The 22,626-nt window shown below is 42.5% G+C and overlaps 1 pseudogene; it reads right to left on the reverse strand.

Moving 5' to 3' along the window:
* Window positions 1–847: 847 nt before the first annotated feature.
* Window positions 848–22,626, reverse strand: part of LOC141754929 (uncharacterized) — a 28,536-nt pseudogene continuing 6,757 nt past the window's right edge.

The following is a 22,626-nucleotide window of genomic DNA, read 5'->3' on the forward strand; positions in this document are numbered from 1 at the left end:
TCTTGTTTATATGCTTTACTCACAGGTGTGTGAATTGACCCGGATATGAAGCGTCTGTAGCACAAAATAATATAAATGTTTGTTTCTAAAGAGATCAAACATTCAGCAGCAGCGGCATACAGAGGAAACACTGCTGAGGCTGCAGGTCGTATCCCCGCGGACCCTCCACCGCTTTCTGCTTTCTACCTTCGGCTTTGTTTTGGTTTTGAAACGGATGTGACGTCACGTTACTCAGACTACACAATAAAAGCGGTAACTTCCTTCTACCTGCGCATGTGTCATTTTTCAACACAGTTTTGTGGGTAAAAACATCAGTTTTGTGTCGTTTAAACAGTCATTTATTCAATTATTGACTCTACCTCGTGTCTTTAGTGTCGTTATGAAGCCATGAAGTCATGAACACTGACCTGAACATCGGTGGTATCAGAGGACGAGCCTGCTGCTGGTCTTCTGGGGACCTTGTGGCTCTGCTGGGCCTCCTCCATTTCACTCTTGTAGTGCTCCTGGTCCTGGTCTCTGAGATCCAGCAGGTCTCCACTCTGACTGCTGGACTCTGTTGTCCTGGACTCACACGGAGATGTTCAGGTCCTGCTTTCTCCTCTGGTTTTACTCCCATCCACGTAGTGCTGATAACATGGTCCATGTTAGCCTGGAAACAGCTGCAGCTCTTCTCTGAGGGATTCTTTCTGACATTTTTCTGACTTTTTTTTCAACATTTTTTGGACATTTTTCAGACTTTTTTTGGAAAGTTTTCAAACTTTTTTTCAGACATTTCACAGAATTTTTTTCAGACATTTTTCTAACTTTTCTTTTTTTTTTTATACTTTTTTTGGACATTTGACATTGTGACTCTATCGGTCACGCTAATTTGTTGTTACTGAATCTGACCAAGTTAGTTAATTTGGAAAGCTGTAGAAGGCTCGAGCATCTGTCCCTGATATTAATGTTCTGCACTAGTCTTTGTTTCCCTGAATCTCTAAAACAGAGGTTCTGAGTGCAAAGTTTGCGTGAAACATAGAGTCACAACGGTTACATTAATGGGAAATAAAACACAATTTACCTTTAAGATTTTTAAAGGTTTGTGGCTGGTTCTCCCTCCTTGTGATTGGAAGACTCTTCCAGATGTTCTGAAAGTTCAGCCTCATAACGGAGTCCCACTAGGAAATTTCTGGTGGTCAAAGTATGTAGTCATAGCCACAAATCAAGTAATCATGCCGTTTAGAACATGAATTTACTGTTGGTCAGCCTTCAATGTGGAGAGAAGCTGACAATATAACACAGCTATCAAAGCATGGGGAGGAGGCAGGAGGAAACAGCTAGCTGGGCTCTGAAACATGTTCACAACGACGCAGTGTGAATGCGTTGGTGGGCTTTAAGATGCTCAGGCCGAGAAAAAAATGTCCCACATTGGTCACACCAGTACGGTCTCTCTCCAGTGTGAATGCGTTTGTGGGATATAAGGTGACTACCATGAGAAAAACTTTTCCCACATTGGTCACATGAGTACGGTTTCTCTCCAGTGTGACTACGTTGGTGGGATTTAAGGTAACAAACCCGAGAAAAAGTTTTCCCGCATTGGTCACACGAGTATGGTTTCTCTTTCTTGTGAACCCATTGATGTGATTTGAGGTGACTCAGTTGTGTGAAAGAGGCACCACATTCATCACAGCTGTAGGGTTTCTCTCCAGTGTGAATTCTTTGATGGTATTTTAGATAACCCTGTTGTACGAAAGAGGCACCACATTCATCACAGTTGTATGGTTTCTCTCCAGTGTGAAGGACTTGATGGTTTTTCAGTTGGCCTTATAGTAACGAAAGCTGACCCACATTCAATGCAGCTGTAGAGTTTCTCTCCAGTGTGAATGCGTTGATGGATTTTTAGGTTACTCTGGACCTGGAAAGATCTCCCACATTCATCACAGCTGTAGGGTTTCTCTCCAGTGTGATTGCGTTGGTGAACTCTGAAGTTACCTCCCAAAGTGAAAGTTTTCCCACATTGGTCACAGGTGTGTAGTTTCTCTCCAGTGTGAATGTGTTGGTGTACTCTGAGATTCCTCGCCGTAGCAAGTTTTCTCACATTGGTCACAGCTGTGTAGTTTCCCTCCAGTGTGAAGTCTCTGTTGAATCAGTCCCTTTTTTCCTCTCCGTTTCTATAGCAACAGACATACAGAGAGAGAGAGAGAGAGAGAGAGAGAGAGAGAGAGAGAGAGAGAGAGACAGTGAGATGCCATGGTGGAGCGAGCTATCTAAAATCACTGGTATTGGTATCGACTACTAGATTTCTGGTATCGTGACATCCCTACACGGTGTACGTGAGCAAGTAGTGTACAGTGTACCTGAGCAGGTAGTGTACGGTGTTGGGACCTCACCATGTGAAGTGAACAAAGAGCGGCCTGTAAGGTCAGGGGCCTTAACAACTGTGCATTTACAGCAGCATAACAGCAGTCTTCCACTACAACAAAGACCACAGGGGTTGCCTTTTACTAGCTAAGTAAAATGAATAGCAATTTGAGATCGTGCCCGGTTGTGCCGAGCAAAAAGCAGAGTCCAGGCAAGAAAGACCTCAGGATGGCCAGGTAAGTACCATTGCCAACCTGTTTGCCCAAGTGTCACCTAACACTAACACTGAGACAGGTTTTGTTTCTGGCCCACACAGCCAAACATTAGCAGCTCCTAGCCGGACCTCTTCCAACCTCATCACCTTTGAGATGGAGAGGGTCTTTGTGTGAGCGCCCGAGGACAGTTTTTGGCAGTTTTACCAACCAAACTGACATCAGGTAAGTGCAAAGATTCTTGTTTATATGCTTTACTCACAGGTGTGTGAGTCTGTAGCGCAAAATAATATAAATGTTTGATTCTAAAGAGATCAGACGGAGTCCTCTCCTCTGATATAAAACATTCAGCAGCAGCGGTCGTATTTTATCAGCGGTGCTGCTGCTGGCATACAGAGGAAACACTGGTGAGGCTGCAGGTCGTATCCCCGCGGACCCTCCACCGCTTTCTGCTTTCTACCTTCGGCTTTGTTTTGGTTTTGAAACGGATGTGACGTCACGTTACTCAGACTACACAATAAAAGCGTTAACTTCCTTCTACCTGCGCATGTGTCTTTTTTCACATCCGTTTTGTGTCGTTTAAACAGTCATTTATTAAATGATTGACTCTACCTCGTGTCTTTAGTGTCGTTATGAAGCCATGAAGTCATGAACACTGACCTGAACATCGGTGGTATCAGAGGACGGGCCTGCTGCTGGTCTTCTGGGGACCTTGTTGCTCTGCTGGTCCAAGTTCTGCTGGTCCGGGTTCTGCTGGTCCGGGTTCTGCTGGTCCTCCTCCATTTCACTCTTGAAGTGAAATAGACATTAAAGTAACAGAATATTGATTCACATTTGATCAGCGCTGCCTAGTTTGACCGTTTGGTCGGAGTTCAGAGTGATTGACAGCCGGCTCTCATAGACGGCAGCTGGACAGCAGACCTCAGATCAGCTCTTACTGCTTGTTTTCCTCCGGTCTGTGAAATCTTGCAGATGCCATTAGGAGCAGTTAGGACCTGTCTCATGTACTACTGTCAGGATATAGTGACCATTTTATAAAAATAACTTTTTTTAATCATATTTGCTCCAATCTCGCCGACTGCAGCTTTAAAGTACCAAACATAAAAGTACACATTATGCAGAATAATGTATATTATTGGATTATAATTACTGATGCATCAATGTGTTCATCACTTTAATGTTGCAGCTGGTAGGTGGAGCTCATTTTAATGACTTTATATCCTGCTGGGTAGTTTAATCTATTATAATACATAATTTATTCCTTGATTATATTTTGTATTAATAATCTGAATCTGTAAAGTAACTAAAGTTATTAAATCAATGTAGTGGAGTAGAAGTAGAAAGTATCAGAACATGGAAATACTCAAGTAAAGTACAAGTATCTCAAAATTGTACTTAAGTAACTTAGTTACTTTCCACCACTGATTACATGTTATACTGTTCTGTTTTTTAAAAGCATTCTTAACTGCTCCTGTTGGAATAAAATAATTATTTAACTAAAAAGTAGTAATGTGTTTTTGATACCTTCACTTTTTTTGCATTAAATCATATTAAAAATTGTTTTTTTTTCTATTTTCCATTTTTTTAATTTTATTTTTTTACTTTTTATTTATTCTTCATATTTATTTTTTATTTTTTATTTTAACATTTTTAAGTATGTTTGATTTTTAAGTCTAATGTTGTGTTGTTGGCATAACTGACAGCTGTAACCATCATGAAATAACTGCAGTTCCTCTCTTTTGTGCCAGAGAACAGCAAAATGCGATTTTAAATTCCAGTTGAAGTTATTTTTTATTTCATTTTTTTTATATTTTATTATACAATTGTGTTAATAATTGGATGTTTGCTGAAACTGACTGGATGAGGCACCACAGACCTACCTAAAAACATGAACACCAGCCTCCACTGATCAACTGCATGTCTCTCCAGAGGGCTGTTTCTTTTATTTATTTATGTGACCTTTATTTAACCAGGTAAAATCAATTGAGAACCAATTCTCATTTACAATGATGACCTGGCCAAGAGGCAGCAGCAAGAGTATAAAAACACAGAAACAGTGCAGTATGACAAACATACAGCATGCCATGACAAGACATGAGAACACGGCTAAAAACAGCATATAGGTAAATAAATAGGTGAGACATTAATAAACACTATGTACAAAACAAGGTGGACTACTGGATGTTCTTTGTGAAATTGTAACGGAAGAGAGAGAGAGAAGCAAGTCCAGCAGTCAACTAGGACTGGTTGCAGCTTTAGTGTGAACATGTTGAGATGTGAGTTTGAGGTGTTTTGTGGTGACTTCCGGTCATCTGCAGCAGCAAAATGAAAAGTAATGATGAGCCTAATGACGTCACTGTTTCTCAGCCGCCTGTTTGCTTTGTTTGGATCACGTACAGCTTTATATGCAGCTATCTTCCCACCATGTAGCAGCTGCAGCTGTTGCTGTTGTTGTTGATCAGTGTCTCAAAAATAGCGACATGAAGTGATGAACACTGACCTGAACATCAGAGAGATCAGAGAGTCTGCTGCTGGTCTACTGGAGACCCTGTTGCTCTGCTGGTGCTGCTGCTGGTGCTGGTCCTGGTGCTGGTGCTGGTCCTGGTCCTGGTGCTGGTCCTGGTCCTGGTCCTGGTGCTGGTCCTGGTGCTGGTCCTGGTCCTGGTCTGTGAGATCCAGCAGGTCTCCTCTCTGACTGCTGGATTCTCTCTGGATTCTCTCTCCGCTACAGATCTCGCGGAGCCTCCGTGTTCTCGCGATGCCGCAGAGTCTCGCTGCTCTCTCAGCCGCGCTCCTAGTAACTGTTGCTAAGGTAACACTCAGGGAAAACCAGTGTGACGTATCGGCGGATGTCTCTCTCATCCAGCAGCCTTGTTGTGTCTGTAGAACGTTACACTACGTTGTCTCTCATCCAGTCAGCTACCGCTTTGTTCTCTCTCACCGCGGACAGACAGCAGCTACACACACAAACACATCCACACACACACACACACACACACACACACACACACACACACACACACACACACACACACACACACGCACACACACACACACACACACACACACACACAAACACATCCACACACACACACACACACACACACACACACACACACACACACACACACAAACACATCCACACCCACACACACACACACACACACACACACACACAAACACATCCACACCCACACACACACACACACATCAACACACACACACACACACACACACACACACACACACACAAACACATCCACACACACACACACACACACACACACACACACACACACACACACACACACACACACACACACACACAAACACATCCACACCCACACACACACACACACACATCAACACACACACACACACACACACACACACACACAAATGTCAGTCACAGCTGCTGTGTGGGGTTTTAACTACTGAGGTCATTAATTATCTGACTGGTGTCAGATGATTAATGATTATGAGTCCAATTAGCTCGAGACTTAGTCCTAAAACAATGTTAATGCTGACAATTACAACAGCTCAACAAATATTGATTGATGGTGTAAGAGCCACAATGTGTGAATATAAGTTAAAATTAATAATTTCTAGTTATTGTAAATGACTTAGATAATGTTTAAAAAGGTAAAGAGACAAATGCATGTATATTTTATTTTGATGATTTAGACTCCCTTTAATATAGTGAGAGAGTGAGTGTGCATTAGAGTTAGGAGGCAGAGAGCTGCGTTAGACACGGGAGCACATAGTTTTTCTACCGTGTGACACTATGTAATATTTAACTTTTCTCAGTAAACGTTTTAAACTGGATTACATCTCCTGTCATTCGCGTCAGACTGAAGTTACTGTGCCTACAGCTCGTTTGTGGCTTATTTTTGGGATTCAGAAGGAATGCCACTACATTAGTAGAAAAACTGCTCAGAAGAAACTAGCTAACGCTAGCAGGACGGACCACGAGCGTGGATGCGACAACGTGCACTAGCTTAACGCTAGCAGGACGGACCACGAGCGCTGGATGCGACAACGTGCACTAGCTTAACGCTAGCAGGACGGACCACGAGCGCTGGATGCTACAACGTGGAATTCTGAATGAAAGACCGACGCACCTCTTGGAAGAAGAGCTCAAAGCAACGTAGCGGTATGTTTTTGATTGAATAAAAACGTCGGACAAGATAAAGAAAAGAAAGACCGACAGCTGCTCTGAAGTTAATGAAGATTGATGATGCTAATTGATACAACCTGTTAATTAGCTACGCAGTGGATTTCTCCGCGTGCAAATACAACAGCTTGCCTTAAGGAAAAGCCATAGAAGTTTCTGCGTTTTTGAGAAGTTGTGATGCACCTGTCTGATGAGAAAAGTGGAAATACTTTTTACTCATTTGCACGCAATTTACGCATTGCTTTGCTGATATGATGGCTGAAGATAAGGAAGTAATTGATGCTGTGGAAATGGAATCTAAAAGAATGTGCAAGTTAACTGAAAGAGCACTGGAGGATAAACTGCATCGGCTGATTGGAACCAGGAGAGGAGTATTAGCTCGGATAACTGGTAAAAGAAAAGAAGTTGACTGTTTGATGAGTGAAGCTGACAATTTGCAAAAAGTGCAAAAGTTAATGCATAATGATTTCAACCCTCTTATTGTGAAGTTTAAAGAGCTCAATATGCAAATAGAAGATCTTCTGCCTGAAGAAGAAAAAGATGCAGATGTGAGCAACTGGGTTGTACCTAAGATGTTGGTTATCAGACAGTTTGAAGAGGAAACTGAAAAATGGATGGATGCTTCAAGTGAAAGCAAAACAAAGAAAGAAAATAGAGCATCTGATGATGATGAGACAGACAGTAGTAATGATGAAGATGATGATGTATGTCCTGAAGATAGTGCATCACAAGTTGGCTTTAACAAACCAGCACAAAGAAAGAGCTCAAATGTTGGACGCTCATCTGTCATGTCTGTCAGATCATCAGTTTGTGTAAATGAAGAAGCAAAGCTAGCAGGCTTAGTTGAACGTGCTGCAGCTTTACAAGAGAAACAGGAACTTGAATTGGAAGAAGCACGTATTAAAGCCAAGCTAGAAAGACTGACTTTAAAGGCTGCTATTGCTGAGAAAAGAGCTCAAGTAAAGGTGTTGAAAGACTATGAGAGATCAGAAGATGGCATGAACAGCTATGTCCGCTCATATATGGCAGGTGGAGCTCGAGTGAAGGAAGAGGAACGGAGACAACATCCGCTCGCTAACTTACCTGTATCTGGAGGTAAGATGTCATCCAGGTCGTTGCAATATACACAGCCACAGGTTGTGAGGCCAAGACCCACAGACAACACTGCCAGACAACAGTGTGACAGAAGCAGTGATGGCATTCTTCAAGTAATGCAGAAGCAAAATATGATTACAGAGATGATGGTTACTCAACAGAAACAGGCTCAGCTGCCAGTTAAAGACATTTCAGTGTTCAAAGGCGATCCACTTACCTACAGATCATTTATCAGAGCTTTCGAACAAGCCATTGAACAGAGAACTGATAGTGATCAGGATAAGTTGTACTATCTCCAACAGTACACTGCAGGAGAACCACAAGAACTTGTGCGTAGCTGTGAGCACATGCCACCACAAAGAGGATTCATGGAAGCGAAACGACTGCTTAAAAAGCATTATGGAGATGAGCTAATGATAGCCAGTGCTTACATTGATAAAGCATTAAAGTGGCCGCAAATCAAGTCTGAAGATGCAAAGGCATTGAACACTTATGCTGTATTTTTGACTGGCTGTCGTAACACTATGGAAGATGTGGAGTTCATGGAGGAAATGGATAACCCTACGAACATGAGAATAGTGGTATCCAAATTACCATATAAAATGAGGGAAAGGTGGCGCAATTCAGCATTTGAAATTAAGGAAAGAAGAGGACACAGAGCACGATTTGCTGACCTTGTTATCTTTATTGATCGTCAAGCAAATGTGGCTATGGATCCAATCTTTGGAGAACTACAAGACAGCCGCATGTCCACAGCCGGCAAAACCAAAGAAAAAGAAAAACCTTTCAAAAGTGGAATGAGAGGAAGCAGCTTCGCAACCAACGTGTCAGTGGAGAGGAAAAGACCAGATACAACAGTGAAGCAGGCTAGCACAGTAAAAGCAGCTAATGCCTTTGAAACACCATGTCTTTTCTGTCAAAAGAATCACACGTTGGAGTCTTGCTTCAAGATTAAAGAGCTGACACACGGTGAGCGTGTTGAATTTCTAAAGTTAAAGGGACTATGCTTTGGATGTTTAACACAAGGCCATCTCAGTAGGACCTGCAAGAGGAGAATGGTTTGCAAACAGTGCTCACAGAGACATCCAGACCTTCTTCATATAGAGAGAGAAACATATAAAAATACATCTGCTCCAACACATGATGTCTGCACTCTAAAGGAAGAGATCTCAGGAGCTCAGAAGCCAGTTACGCAGGAAATAGTTGGCTACACTGGGGCCGGAGAGACTGATTGTATGTTATCGATTGTTCCAGTGAAAGTGAGATCCCGTAAGAGTGGACGGTCTATAGAGACATATGCTTTCATGGACCCTGGAAGTACCGCCACGTTCTGTACGGAGGAGCTCCGAAAGAAACTGAACGTGAAAGGAAAACCGACTCAGATCTTATTGAGCACAATGGGCCAAGATGAACCTGGTGGACAGAAGCAGATTAACAGTAACGTGCTTTCTGACCTGGAAGTGTGTGACCTAGAGGACACAAAGTACATTCAGTTACCTAAGGTTTTCACACACAGCAACATCCCTGTTCAAAAAGAAAACATCCCCAGTCAACAACAACTAGAAAAGTGGCCATATCTGAGCGAAGTAATCTTACCACACATTGACGCTGATGTGGGCCTTCTCATAGGAGCCAACAACCCAAAGGCAATGGAGCCGTGGCACATAATCAATAGTCAAGATGACGGGCCCTACGCCGTGAAGACTGTCTTGGGCTGGATGGTGAGTGGACCTATAAAGAACGAGAATATAATTTCCAAGGATAAGACAGCTCATTACAGTGTCAACCGAATCTCAGTGGTGGAAATAGAACAGCTACTGGTCCAACAGTACAACACAGACTTTCCAGAGCGTCATTATGATGACAAGGAAGAGATGTCTCAGGAAGACAAACAGTTTATGTTGTCAGTGGAAAAGACAACAAAGTTTGTGGATGGACATTATTGCATAGGGCTTCCACTGAGGAACGAAGAAGCTAAGTTGCCAAACAACCGTTGTGTGGCAGAACAGCGAGCTGCTAGTCTCAGGAGAAAACTGCAAAAGAATGATGTGTTTCTTGAAGACTACAAAGGCTTCATGGAGAGCATACTTGATAAAGGCTACGCTGTTGAAGTTCCTCAAGAACAGCTTAACCGCGATGAGGACAGAGTCTGGTACGTCCCACACCACGGGGTGTACCACCCGAAGAAAAAGAAAATTCGTGTGGTCTTTGACTGCACAGCTTCATTTCAGGATGTGTCGCTGAATGGTCAGCTAATGCAGGGACCTGACCTCACCAATACGCTCATTGGTGCTTTACTGAGGTTTCGTGAAGATTCAGTGGCGATGATGGCAGACATTGAATCAATGTTCTACCAGGTGAGAGTTCCAGAAGCAGATGCCAACCTACTGCGATTTCTGTGGTGGCCGGACGGCAACCTAGATGCACCGATGAAAGAGTATCGAATGGCAGTGCACCTTTTTGGAGCGACTTCATCTCCTAGTGTTGCTTCTTATGCATTACGGAGAACAGCAGAGGATAGAAGAGACACTGCAGATCCAGAAGCTGTTGAAACAGTTCTGCGAAATTTCTACGTAGACGACTGTCTAAAATCTTCGCCTACGGAAGAAGAAGCAGTTGCCTTGGCAAAGAACCTTCGAGACTTGTGTGCTGAGGGAGGTTTTAACCTCACAAAATGGGTAAGCAATAGCAGAAAGGTATTGTCATCCATACCCACAGAGCACCGAGCCAGTGAGCTGAAAGACCTTGATCTCACACATGATGTCTTATCCACTGAACGAGCCCTTGGTGTACAGTGGTGCACAGAAAATGATACATTCGCATACAGCATCAAGCTGCAGGACAAGCCACTGACTAGAAGAGGTATCCTTTCTGTTGTAAACGCCATCTACGACCCTCTTGGCTTCCTGGCACCACTTGTACTTCCTGCCAAGCTTCTTTTGAGGGACCTGTGCAAAGAAAAGCAAGGATGGGATGAAGAAATCAGTGGCAGACAAGCCGAACAATGGTGTAAATGGTTGGAAGATCTCACCCACCTCTCAGACTTCAGCATTAACAGATGTGTTAAGCCTATCGGATTTGGGCGCACAGTCGAAGCACGATTGCATCATTTTTCTGATGCAAGTGAGAATGCCTATGGCACAGCATCATACCTGGTGTTGGTAAATGAGCAAGGCAGAACCCATTGTTCCTTTGTGATGGGGAAGTCTAGAGTGGCTCCATTAAAACAAGTCACTATTCCAAGACTCGAGTTAACCGCAGCAGTCGTCGCAATCAAAGTGGACAAGATGTTGCAAGAAGAAATGCAAGTCACACTTCAACAGTCCATTTTCTGGACCGACAGTACGACAGTTCTCAAGTACATCGACAGCGAGACGGCTCGCTTCAAAACATTTGTGGCAAACAGGATTACGCTCATACGTGAGGCTACCAAACCATCGCAGTGGAGGTATGTCAGAACATCACAGAATCCTGCTGATCAAGCCACCAGAGGCATGAAAGTTAAGAGCCTGATTCAAGGAGAAACATGGATAGATGGACCACAGTTTCTGTTACAATCAGAAAGTGAATGGCCACAGAGACCAGATAATGCGACTCAAAATCTGCAAAATGACCCAGAGGTCAAGAACATCACAGTGAATACCATCACAGCTGAAGAAAAGTCTGACCCTGTGAACAAATTGCTTCAGTACTACTCAAGTTGGGACCGACTAAAAAGAGCAGTTGCATGGATTTTGAGAGCCAAGGAAACATTGACTGACCTGAAAAACAAAAGAAAAGAGTTACAGCTCTCCATCAGTCAGTCTGAAAAAGATACAAAGAGACAGAACGTACTTGTGCAACAGCATATTGAAAAGTACAAATCTGCTATGGAAAAGAAACCACTTACATTGGAACAGCTAATGGCTGCAGAAACGGAGATCATCCGACACAGTCAAGCTCAGTGGTTTCCTGATGAAGTGAAGGCTCTCCACAGTAATGTGTCTGTCAAGAGAAGTAGTCAGCTGTACAAGCTTGACCCCATTTTACAAGATGGCATCTTGAGAGTTGGAGGACGGCTGGACAGATCTGTCATGCCAGAGGATGCAAAACACCCATCAATTCTCTCAAAACACTCCAGAGTAGCCACTCTCATTTTGACTGATGTTCATGAAAAAATTGGACACTGCGGACGCAACTACATGTTGTCGCAGCTAAGACAAAAAATTTGGATTCCTCAAGCAACCTCAGCCATCAGGAAGCTTATATCAGAATGCACGGTCTGTAGGAGACTCCGAGGCCGAGTTGGAGAACAAAAGATGGCAAACCTGCCAGAAGATCGACTCTTACCAGATAAGCCGCCTTTTACCAACGTAGGTGTCGATTTCTTTGGACCCTTTGATGTCAAACGGGGCCGGAGCACTGTAAAAAGGTATGGTGTAATGTTTACCTGCCTCACCATCAGGGCAGTGCATATAGAGGTAGCAGACAGTCTCGACACCAGCTCTTGCATCAACGCTTTGCGCCGTTTCATAAGCAGAAGAGGCCAGATTACCATCATGCGCTCTGATAACGGCACAAATTTTGTTGGTGCAGAAAAGGAGTTGCGAGAGGCCATTGAAAACCTGAACCAGTCACAAATTGAAAAGGCTATGCAGAAGAAGGGCATAAAATGGATTTTCAACAGCCCAGCAGCCTCCCATCAAGGAGGGGTTTGGGAGCGGCAAATCCGTACTGTACGGAGGATCATTAACGCCCTAGTCAAAGAACAGATCCTCACAGACGACAGTCTTCAAACTCTGTTGTGTGAGGTTGAAAGCATAATCAATGATCGACCGATCACAAGCCCATCAGATGATCCACGTGATTTAGAGCCTTTGACACCCAACCATTTGCTGCTGATGAAAGTACAGCCCAACATGCCACCGGGAACTTTCAACAAAGATGATCAGTATGCTAGGAGACGTTGGCGGCAAGTACAATATCTTGCTGATTTATTTTGGACCAGATGGACTCGTGAATACTTGCCCCTACTCCAGGAGCGCCAGAAGTGGACAAAACTGAAAAGAAACTTCGAGCCCGGAGATGTGGTGCTAGTAGTCGACAGTTCGTTCCCACGAAACACATGGATAATGGGAAGAATTATCCAAACCATACCAGACTCCAGTGGAACAGTACGCAGGGTGAAGCTGCAGACCAAAACCAGTACCCTGGAGAGACCTATAAATAAACTGTGCTTGCTGCAAGAAGCAATGTAAACACAAGAGGACCACATGATGAAGAAATGTGAAGAAAAGGACTGATAATTAAGAGTTGAAAAATGTTAATTGCAGTCTATTTATGAGAAATGACGTATTTGAGTTAGTTGATAATTGTTTCAGTTTGATGGCTCTTAGTATTTGAGTTATTTTGTAATTGCTTAATCTTTCCGCTTAACCATTAGGGGCCGGATATGTAAGAGCCACAATGTGTGAATATAAGTTAAAATTAATAATTTCTAGTTATTGTAAATGACTTAGATAATGTTTAAAAAGGTAAAGAGACAAATGCATGTATATTTTATTTTGATAATTTAGACTCCCTTTAATATAGTGAGAGAGTGAGTGTGCATTAGAGTTAGGAGGCAGAGAGCTGCGTTAGACACGGGAGCACATAGTTTTTCTACCGTGTGACACTATGTAATATTTAACTTTTCTCAGTAAACGTTTTAAACTGGATTACATCTCCTGTCATTCGCGTCAGACTGAAGTTACTGTGCCTACAGCTCGTTTGTGGCTTATTTTTGGGATTCAGAAGGAATGCCACTACAGATGGAAACAGTTTCAAACGAGGAGTCAAAGCATCTCTTTGTGTCGACTAATTTAATGAGAACATCGACAAATTCAAAACCACATTCAGTCATAGAAAATAAAAACAGTAAATATAAATGTAAAATAAAGATTATTCAATGAAAACTACACAAAGGAGGAAAATATAATGTTGAACTATAAAACAATAAGAACAAGAGAATATGCATGAAGCTGATAAAAACAATAATGGGAACACATCTGGAATAAATCATTCTAAACTCAAGGCTCACATACTCTCTTTTTGGAGCTTTTGACCACCTTCCATGGCCTTCTTCAGCACTTAACCTTCCTCAGTTGTCATCACATGACGCTAGTCCAGCACAGTCACATGATAACAGGTGGTTGTATTCGGGGGGAGATGGTAACCCCTGTCTCTGTTCAAAGATGGTCTCTGGTGTCGGATGTGAATGTCCTCCTTGATCTTTCTCCAGCTGTCGACTCGTGGATGGATTATTGAACGTGTCTACGGGGCACAGGCCCAGGGGTTCGACTACAGTCAACAGTTTCTGGTCTTTATGTTCTAAACAGCATGTATGTTATTGTGGCTACGGCTACATACTGACCTTTATTCCAGTAATACATTTTTTTCTTTACCATCCGTTTAAATGCTGAATATTTTCTTTGTTGAATTGTTTTGTAAAGTCACTGTTGGTCAGACTTCAATGTGGAGAGAAGCTCAGAATATAACAACATAGCTATCAGGGCATGGGGAAGAGGCAGGAGGAAACAGCTAGCTGGCCTCTGAAACATGTTCACAACGATGCAGTGTGAATGCGTTGGTGGGATTTAAAGTGACTACTCTGAGTAAAGGTTTTACCACATTGGTCACACTGGTACGGTTTCTCTCCAGTGTGAATGCGTTGGTGTCTTTTAAGGGAACTATCCTGAGAAAAAGTTTTCCCACATTGGTCACACCAGTACGGTTTCTCTCCAGTGTGAATGAGTCGGTGTCTGTTAAGGGCATTAATCTGAGAAAAAGTTTTACCGCATTGGTCACACCAGTACGGTTTCTCTCCACTGTGAATGCGTTGATGGACTTTAAGGGACATATACTGAGAAAATGTTTTCCCACATTGGTCACACCAGTACGGTTTCTCTCCCGTGTGAACACGTCGATGTTTTTCTAGATTACCTTGACTGGTGAAAACTGCCCCACATTGGTGACAGCTGTACGGTTTCTCTCCAGTGTGAATGCGTTGGTGGCTTTTAAGGTGAGTACTCCGAGTAAAAGTTGTGCCACATTCGTTGCAGCTGTACGGTTTCTCTCCCGTGTGAATGCGTTGGTGGCTTTTAAGGTAACCGCCAACAGAAAAAGTTTTACCACATTGGTCGCAGCTGTACGGTTTCTCTCCAGTGTGAACACTTTCATGAATCTTTAAACTTCCAGATGTTGTGAAGGATTTGCCACAGAGCTGACAGCTGTGACGTTTGAGTCCCCCTCCTTCTCTTCGTTTCTATAGCAACAGACAGACATAAAGAGAGAGAGAGAGAGTCAGTGAGATGCCATGGTGGAGCGAGCTATCTAAAACCATAAATAACATTTACAACATAACCCACAATGGGCCTCATGCAGCAACATTCCCTTAACTCTCTTTTAGGTTTTCTCTTAATTTTCTGTTAAGAGAAAAAATAAGAGAAGTCAACTCCAGATGCACCAGGTGTGCTGAATGATGAATCCCACTTGATGATAAATTGGAGGCATGTGGCTGATTGTTTATTATTAGCATAGGTCCCTCTAATCACTATATAAGGGCAGGAGTTGAGCCGTGTGTAAATATTCTGCAGCTGAACACACTCAATATCATCCAAGGGTTTTTATAGTCTTAATTGGGATCAATGGACCAATAGTATTTCTTTAGCCCACAAATTTAATCTAAGGGATAATGCCTGACGACCGTCTGATGAGCCTCCTCGAAGGCCATTAATTCCTGATTATGGACACCTCGAAGGACGTTATCTCACTTATACCATGGTCACTCACCAAAGAAAACAAATGAAGACTATTAATTTATATTTTCATGCGTTTTGCACCAAAATCTAAAGCTTTGTGTGTTCCAGTCGCCACCATGTGGTGTTCAGAAGACGAGGCACTGAAGGACTAACGTTATACTATATACGTTATACGTGTTGTAAATAAGATATTCAGATTGTTTTGCAGCCAGCGCATTAATTTAGAACGGTGAACAGACAGTTTCGCTGGAAATACTTAGTAGGTGTCCATTATCAGGAATTAATGGACACCCTGCAGCCAATCAGAATTAAGTATTCACCCAGACTGTGGTACAATACACAAGAAAACCAAAACTTTAGTCTCATTTTAGTTTTTCTGTTATCATTATGTATATTTTAAATATAAATGCAATCCCATACAGCTACACGTGCACTGTCAGTACCAGACGCTTCCACTAACTACAGCACATCTACTTTAATTATCACTTTGAGCACAGACAGGACAGAAACTGACACTCTGCTTAAAAACTCATCTGCACTCTCGTGGATGATATAATTATGACATCATTATTAGTGACCATGCACCAGCGTCCTTCACGTTAAACGGTGAATCCACCACCAAACCTTCTCTCTGATGGTGTTTCAGTACTTCACTGCTTAAAGCCTCTGATGTTATTGCCTTCATACAGAGAAAGAGAGAGAGCATCCTTTATGGAGCTGAGCGACTCCCCTGCTTTGACTGCACTGATTGGAGTGTTTTTGATGCTGCAGCAGGAGCTACACTGAAAACGACCTGGCATCAGTGTGGAGGAGCCTGCAGGACATCAGCAGCCCCCCCACTGTGGAGACTCATCAACTGGCTAACACCTGAATGTGTTTTACTGCAGGTTTGATATATGATAAGATCACATTCACACCCCTCACCCACCTCCCCCTCCACCCCACCACCTGTACTCAGACCTGTAAAGATGATGTGAGTCAGATCTTTCATTTGCATGATGAGACAAAGAATGAGACGTAGAAACTAATTTGCACTCCAATGGTCAGTATTTTTCCATCAATCCCTTCGTAGCCGAGAGAGGGCAGGGACAGAATATGTTAATCTAGTCTGCCAGACTCATTGATCCTTTATCTGACTGAGGTTTGTACAGGTTAAAATCTACGGCCCCGACCACGGCTCTGAAATATCAGTAAGTTAGAATCTATGGCCCCGACCACGACTCTGAAATATCAGTAAGTTAGAATCTATGGCCCCGACCACGGCTCTGAAATATCAGTAAGTTAGAATCTATGGCCCCGACCACGACTCTGAAATATCAGTAAGTTAGAATCTATGGCCCCGACCACGACTCTGAAATATTGGGCACTACACACTGTTATTGTTCCACATTAAACCTCCTCACGTGATGCCCCGCGTGAGGAGGTCCACAAAGAAAGAAAGCAGGAAGTATTTAGTTAGTTTGATTCAACTTCAAGATGAAACCAGGAAACACGTCAACACAAAACCTGGAGCGGTTTTTAGATTTCCTTTAGAAACATTTGATGTGTAACAACAGACGGAGCGGATGATGCCGGGACCCTCGAGACTCTTCCTCGTGTCTTTAGTGTCGTTATGACGTCATGAAGTCATGAACACTGACCTGAACATCGGTGGGATCAGAGGACGAGCCTGCTGCTGGTCTACTGGGGACCTCGTTGCTCTGCTGGTCCTCCTCCATTCCGCTCTTGTAGTGCTCCTGCTCCTGGTCCTGCTCCTTGTTGTGGTCCTGGTCCTGGTTCTGGTTCGGGTCCTGGTTCTGGTCCTGCTCCTGCTCCTGGTCCTGGTCCTGGTCCTGGTCCTGGTCCTGGTCCTGGTCCTGGTCCTGGTTCTGCTCCTGCTCCTGCTCCTGGTCCTGGTCTCTGAGATCCAGCAGGTATCCTCTCTGCTAGACTCTGCTGTCCTGGATTCACTCTGGATTATGTGCAAATCTCGCGATGCCTCCGTGTTCTCGCGGTCACTTATCCCATTTAGCCCCGCCCACACAGCCCCTGACGTCACCGTGCTGCGTTCAGGACAAGTGGGAACTTCAGCAGCTTCCCCCTTGTCCTCTATATGTCTTTAACTTGCTGCATTGGCGTTTTAAACAGTTAAAAAAAAGACCACGCGAGAGTATGACAATAATTTCACTTAAAAACATTAAAGATATTGCATACATTCAGTGTTTTCATTGCTTGCTCACCACATCAGTTCACACTGAGCAGCAAATCATCACACATCTACTAGAACTTATCAGACTCTCTCTGTCACACACCTTTCCATTGTGTCCAGTATTCCCAGTAAGTATTACTACGGTAATAGTAAACACGTGTGTGTATAATGACAGTGAGACTGCTGTATCTCATGTCTGATGTTGAAGTCTTCTGTTGCCTCTTGTGGAAGTCTGCAGCTCCACATTCAGGAACTGTTCCATTAAACTCACTTTGCCCTCTGTGATGTAAATGTGTTGGAGAAACGAGAGCTAAATATGAGGACGAACATGTTACTGACTGAATTCATGAATTCACCTTTTACCAACTCTTTTTTTCTCCTGATGACAGATTTCTGAACATCTGAAACATTTCTGTTCCAGTTAAGAGACGATTAGAAAAGTAGTGTGATCCATTCTGGTCTCCTTCATCGATGCATCAAGTCACATAAACGTGACTGGACTTCTACATTTGAATTCATGTGACACCGCTGTGACTAAAGGAGCTTTAGATGTGAACGTTTCACACAAGAATGATTTTCATTTGAGGATCCTGAACTGAGAAACAATGAATTATTTTATAGTGTTGTGAGTAAAAGTTTTAGTAGAACTCAGCACTAATTACTGCATATATACGGTATATAGAACATGTTTTATAAGACACTGAAGTTTGACTGCACAATATTTTCAATAAGCATAAAGGTAAAGAAACAAAAGCTTATTTATCAGCTGATTTTAATGTCTCTGATATTGAAAAGCAGATATTTTTGTACTGTACACACACAACAAATTACATCCACAAATATTTAGATCTATTAAAGTTTATTGATTCACTTCTACTGAGAACGCCAATTACAACAGCTCAACAAATATTGATTGATGGAAACGGTTTTGAATGAGGAGTCAAAGCATCTCTTTGTGTCGACTAATTTAATGACAACATTGAAAACATGAAGTGAACAGCTTAGATTATTAAAGCAGCAATCCTGGAAGGATGCAAGTTCAACAGCAATAATCACGATGCAAACAGGCGTTACCATGGAAACAAATAGCGAACACGTCTCCACCTCAGCTGGAGCCATCTCTAACATCAATCTGTGTCTCTTTGCTATCAGCGTGAACAAACCTTAACTGACTCAAAACCACATTCAGTCATAGAAAATAAAAACAAGAATATAAATGTAAAATAAAGATTATTCAATGAAAACTACACAGAGGAGGAAAATATAATGTTGAACTATAAAACAATAAGAACAAAAGAATATGCATGAAGCTGATAAAAACAATAATGGGAACACATCTGGAATAAATCATTCTAAACTCAAGGCTCACATACTCTCTTTTTGGAGCTTTTGACCACCTTCCATGGCCTTCTTCAGCACTTAACCTTCCTCAGTTGTCATCACATGACGCTAGTCCAGCACAGTCACATGATAACAGGTGGTTGTATTCGGGGGGAGATGGTAACCCCCGTCTCTGTTCAAAGATGGTCTCTGGTGTCGGATGTGAATGTCCTCCTTGATCTTTCTCCAGCTGTCGACTCGTGGATGGATTATTGAACGTGTCTACGGGGCACAGGCCCAGGGGTTCGACTACAGTCAACAGTTTCTGGTCTTTATGTTCTAAACAGCATGTATGTTATTGTGGCTACGGCTACATACTGACCTTTATTCCAGTAATACATTTTTTTCTTTACCATCCATTAATCTGCTGATTATTTTCTTTGTTGAATTGTTTTGTAAAGTCACTGTTGGTCAGACTTCAATGTGGAGAGAAGCTCATGTAGCAGTTGTGTACTCTCTCTTTGCGTTGTGTTATTAATGATGTCCACACACCGTCACTTTTGGCTCCAACTCGCCATTTATTCTGATAATACAGAGATGATGTTAGATCTCCCACAGTCAGTCTCACAGCGACAAAGCTTCTCAAAGATGCACGGAGACGGCACATGCAGACTGTTTACAAGTTATTTACATACAAGCTAACATTAATACAAATATAAAAATATACAACATGTACCTGATAATACAGAGATGATGTTAGATCTCCCAGTCAGTCTCACAGCAGCAAAGCTTCTCAAAGATGCTAAAACAAAATGATATCAGTTGAAGTTGCTGTTGATTAGCCAGCTAGCTTTAACTAAGCTAGCAAAGTCACCGACAACGTGGCGTGTTCAACAAAGTACAATCAAAGAGGCAACTAATATCAACATTCAGCATTTTCTCTAGTACTTTGTAAGCGTAGCTCGACATACAATTTACAGAAACACAATTTTACCCATAAAAACAAGGCTTATGCTCTTTATATTTACGGAGCTAATTCAAAGTCAACCTACCACGGAGACGGCACATGCAGACTGTTGACGAGATGCGGGGTGCACCTGTCAAGTCTGCAGGGGCGCAGTAGAGGGCGCTAATGCTACGTACACACAACGGTCTCCATGGCAACCTCCATTATAATCAGATGTCAGAGTAAATAATATATAAAATGAATAATAATAATTAAATAATAAAGTAAATAATATATAAAATGAATAATAATTAAATAATAAAGTAAATAATAAAGTAAATAACACGATATTGAAACAGATGACATATAATACATTCATTCAGTGTACATACATATAAACATATTAAGACAGAGTTAGTAATGGCAAGTGTAATCATTAACTCCGCTACATTCAGAATATAACAACATAGCTATCAGGGCATGGGGAAGAGGCAGGAGGAAACAGCTAGCTGGCCTCTGAAACATGTTCACAACGATGCAGTGTGAATGCACTGGTGGGATTTAAAGTGACTACTCTGAGTAAAGGTTTTACCACATTGGTCACACTGGTACGGTTTCTCTCCAGTGTGAATGCGTTGGTGTCTTTTAAGGGAACTATCCTGAGAAAAAGTTTTCCCACATTGGTCACACCAGTACGGTTTCTCTCCAGTGTGAATGAGTCGGTGTCTGTTAAGGGCATTAACCTGAGAAAAAGTTTTACCGCATTGGTCACACCAGTACGGTTTCTCTCCACTGTGAATGCGTTGATGGACTTTAAGGGAAATATCCTGAGAAAAAGTTTTCCCACATTGGTCACACCAGTACGGTTTCTCTCCAGTGTGAACACGTCGATGGTTTTCTAGATTACCTTGACTGGTGAAAACTGCCCCACATTGGTCACAGCTGTACGGTTTCTCTCCAGTGTGAATGCGTTGGTGTCTTTTAAGGTGAGTACTCCGAGTAAAAGTTGTGCCACATTCGTTGCAGCTGTACGGTTTCTCTCCAGTGTGAATGCGTTGGTGGCTTTTAAGGTAACCGCCAACAGAAAAAGTTTTACCACATTGGTCGCAGCTGTACGGTTTCTCTCCAGTGTGAACACTCTCATGAATCTTTAAACTTCCAGATGTTGTGAAGGATTTGCCACAGAGCTGACAGCTGTGACGTTTGAGTCCCCCTCCTTCTCTTCGTTTCTATAGCAACAGACAGACATAAAGAGAGAGAGAGAGAGTCAGTGAGATGCCATGGTGGAGCGAGCTATCTAAAACCATAAATAACATTTACAACATAACCCACAATGGGCCTCATGCAGCAACATTCCCTTAACTCTCTTTTAGGTTTTCTCTTAATTTTCTGTTAAGAGAAAAAATAAGAGAAGTCAACTCCAGATGCACCAGGTGTGCTGAATGATGAATCCCACTTGATGATAAATTGGAGGCATGTGGCTGATTGTTTATTATTAGCATAGGTCCCTCTAATCACTATATAAGGGCAGGAGTTGAGCCGTGTGTAAATATTCTGCAGCTGAACACACTCAATATCATCCAAGGGTTTTTATAGTCTTAATTGGGATCAATGGACCAATAGTATTTCTTTAGCCCACAAATTTAATCTAAGGGATAATGCCTGACGACCGTCTGATGAGCCTCCTCGAAGGCCATTAATTCCTGATTATGGACACCTCGAAGGACGTTATCTCACTTATACCATGGTCACTCACCAAAGAAAACAAATGAAGACTATTAATTTATATTTTCATGCGTTTTGCACCAAAATCTAAAGCTTTGTGTGTTCCAGTCGCCACCATGTGGTGTTCAGAAGACGAGGCACTGAAGGACTAACGTTATACTATATACGTTATACGTGTTGTAAATAAGATATTCAGATTGTTTTGCAGCCAGCGCATTAATTTAGAACGGTGAACAGACAGTTTCGCTGGAAATACTTAGTAGGTGTCCATTATCAGGAATTAATGGACACCCTGCAGCCAATCAGAATTAAGTATTCACCCAGACTGTGGTACAATACACAAGAAAACCAAAACTTTAGTCTCATTTTAGTTTTTCTGTTATCATTATGTATATTTTAAATATAAATGCAATCCCATACAGCTACACGTGCACTGTCAGTACCAGACGCTTCCACTAACTACAGCACATCTACTTTAATTATCACTTTGAGCACAGACAGGACAGAAACTGACACTCTGCTTAAAAACTCATCTGCACTCTCGTGGATGATATAATTATGACATCATTATTAGTGACCATGCACCAGCGTCCTTCACGTTAAACGGTGAATCCACCACCAAACCTTCTCTCTGATGGTGTTTCAGTACTTCACTGCTTAAAGCCTCTGATGTTATTGCCTTCATACAGAGAAAGAGAGAGAGCATCCTTTATGGAGCTGAGCGACTCCCCTGCTTTGACTGCACTGATTGGAGTGTTTTTGATGCTGCAGCAGGAGCTACACTGAAAACGACCTGGCATCAGTGTGGAGGAGCCTGCAGGACATCAGCAGCCCCCCCACTGTGGAGA

This window comes from Sebastes fasciatus, chromosome 17, assembly GCF_043250625.1.
Source record: "Sebastes fasciatus isolate fSebFas1 chromosome 17, fSebFas1.pri, whole genome shotgun sequence".
NCBI lineage: Eukaryota > Metazoa > Chordata > Actinopteri > Perciformes > Sebastidae > Sebastes > Sebastes fasciatus.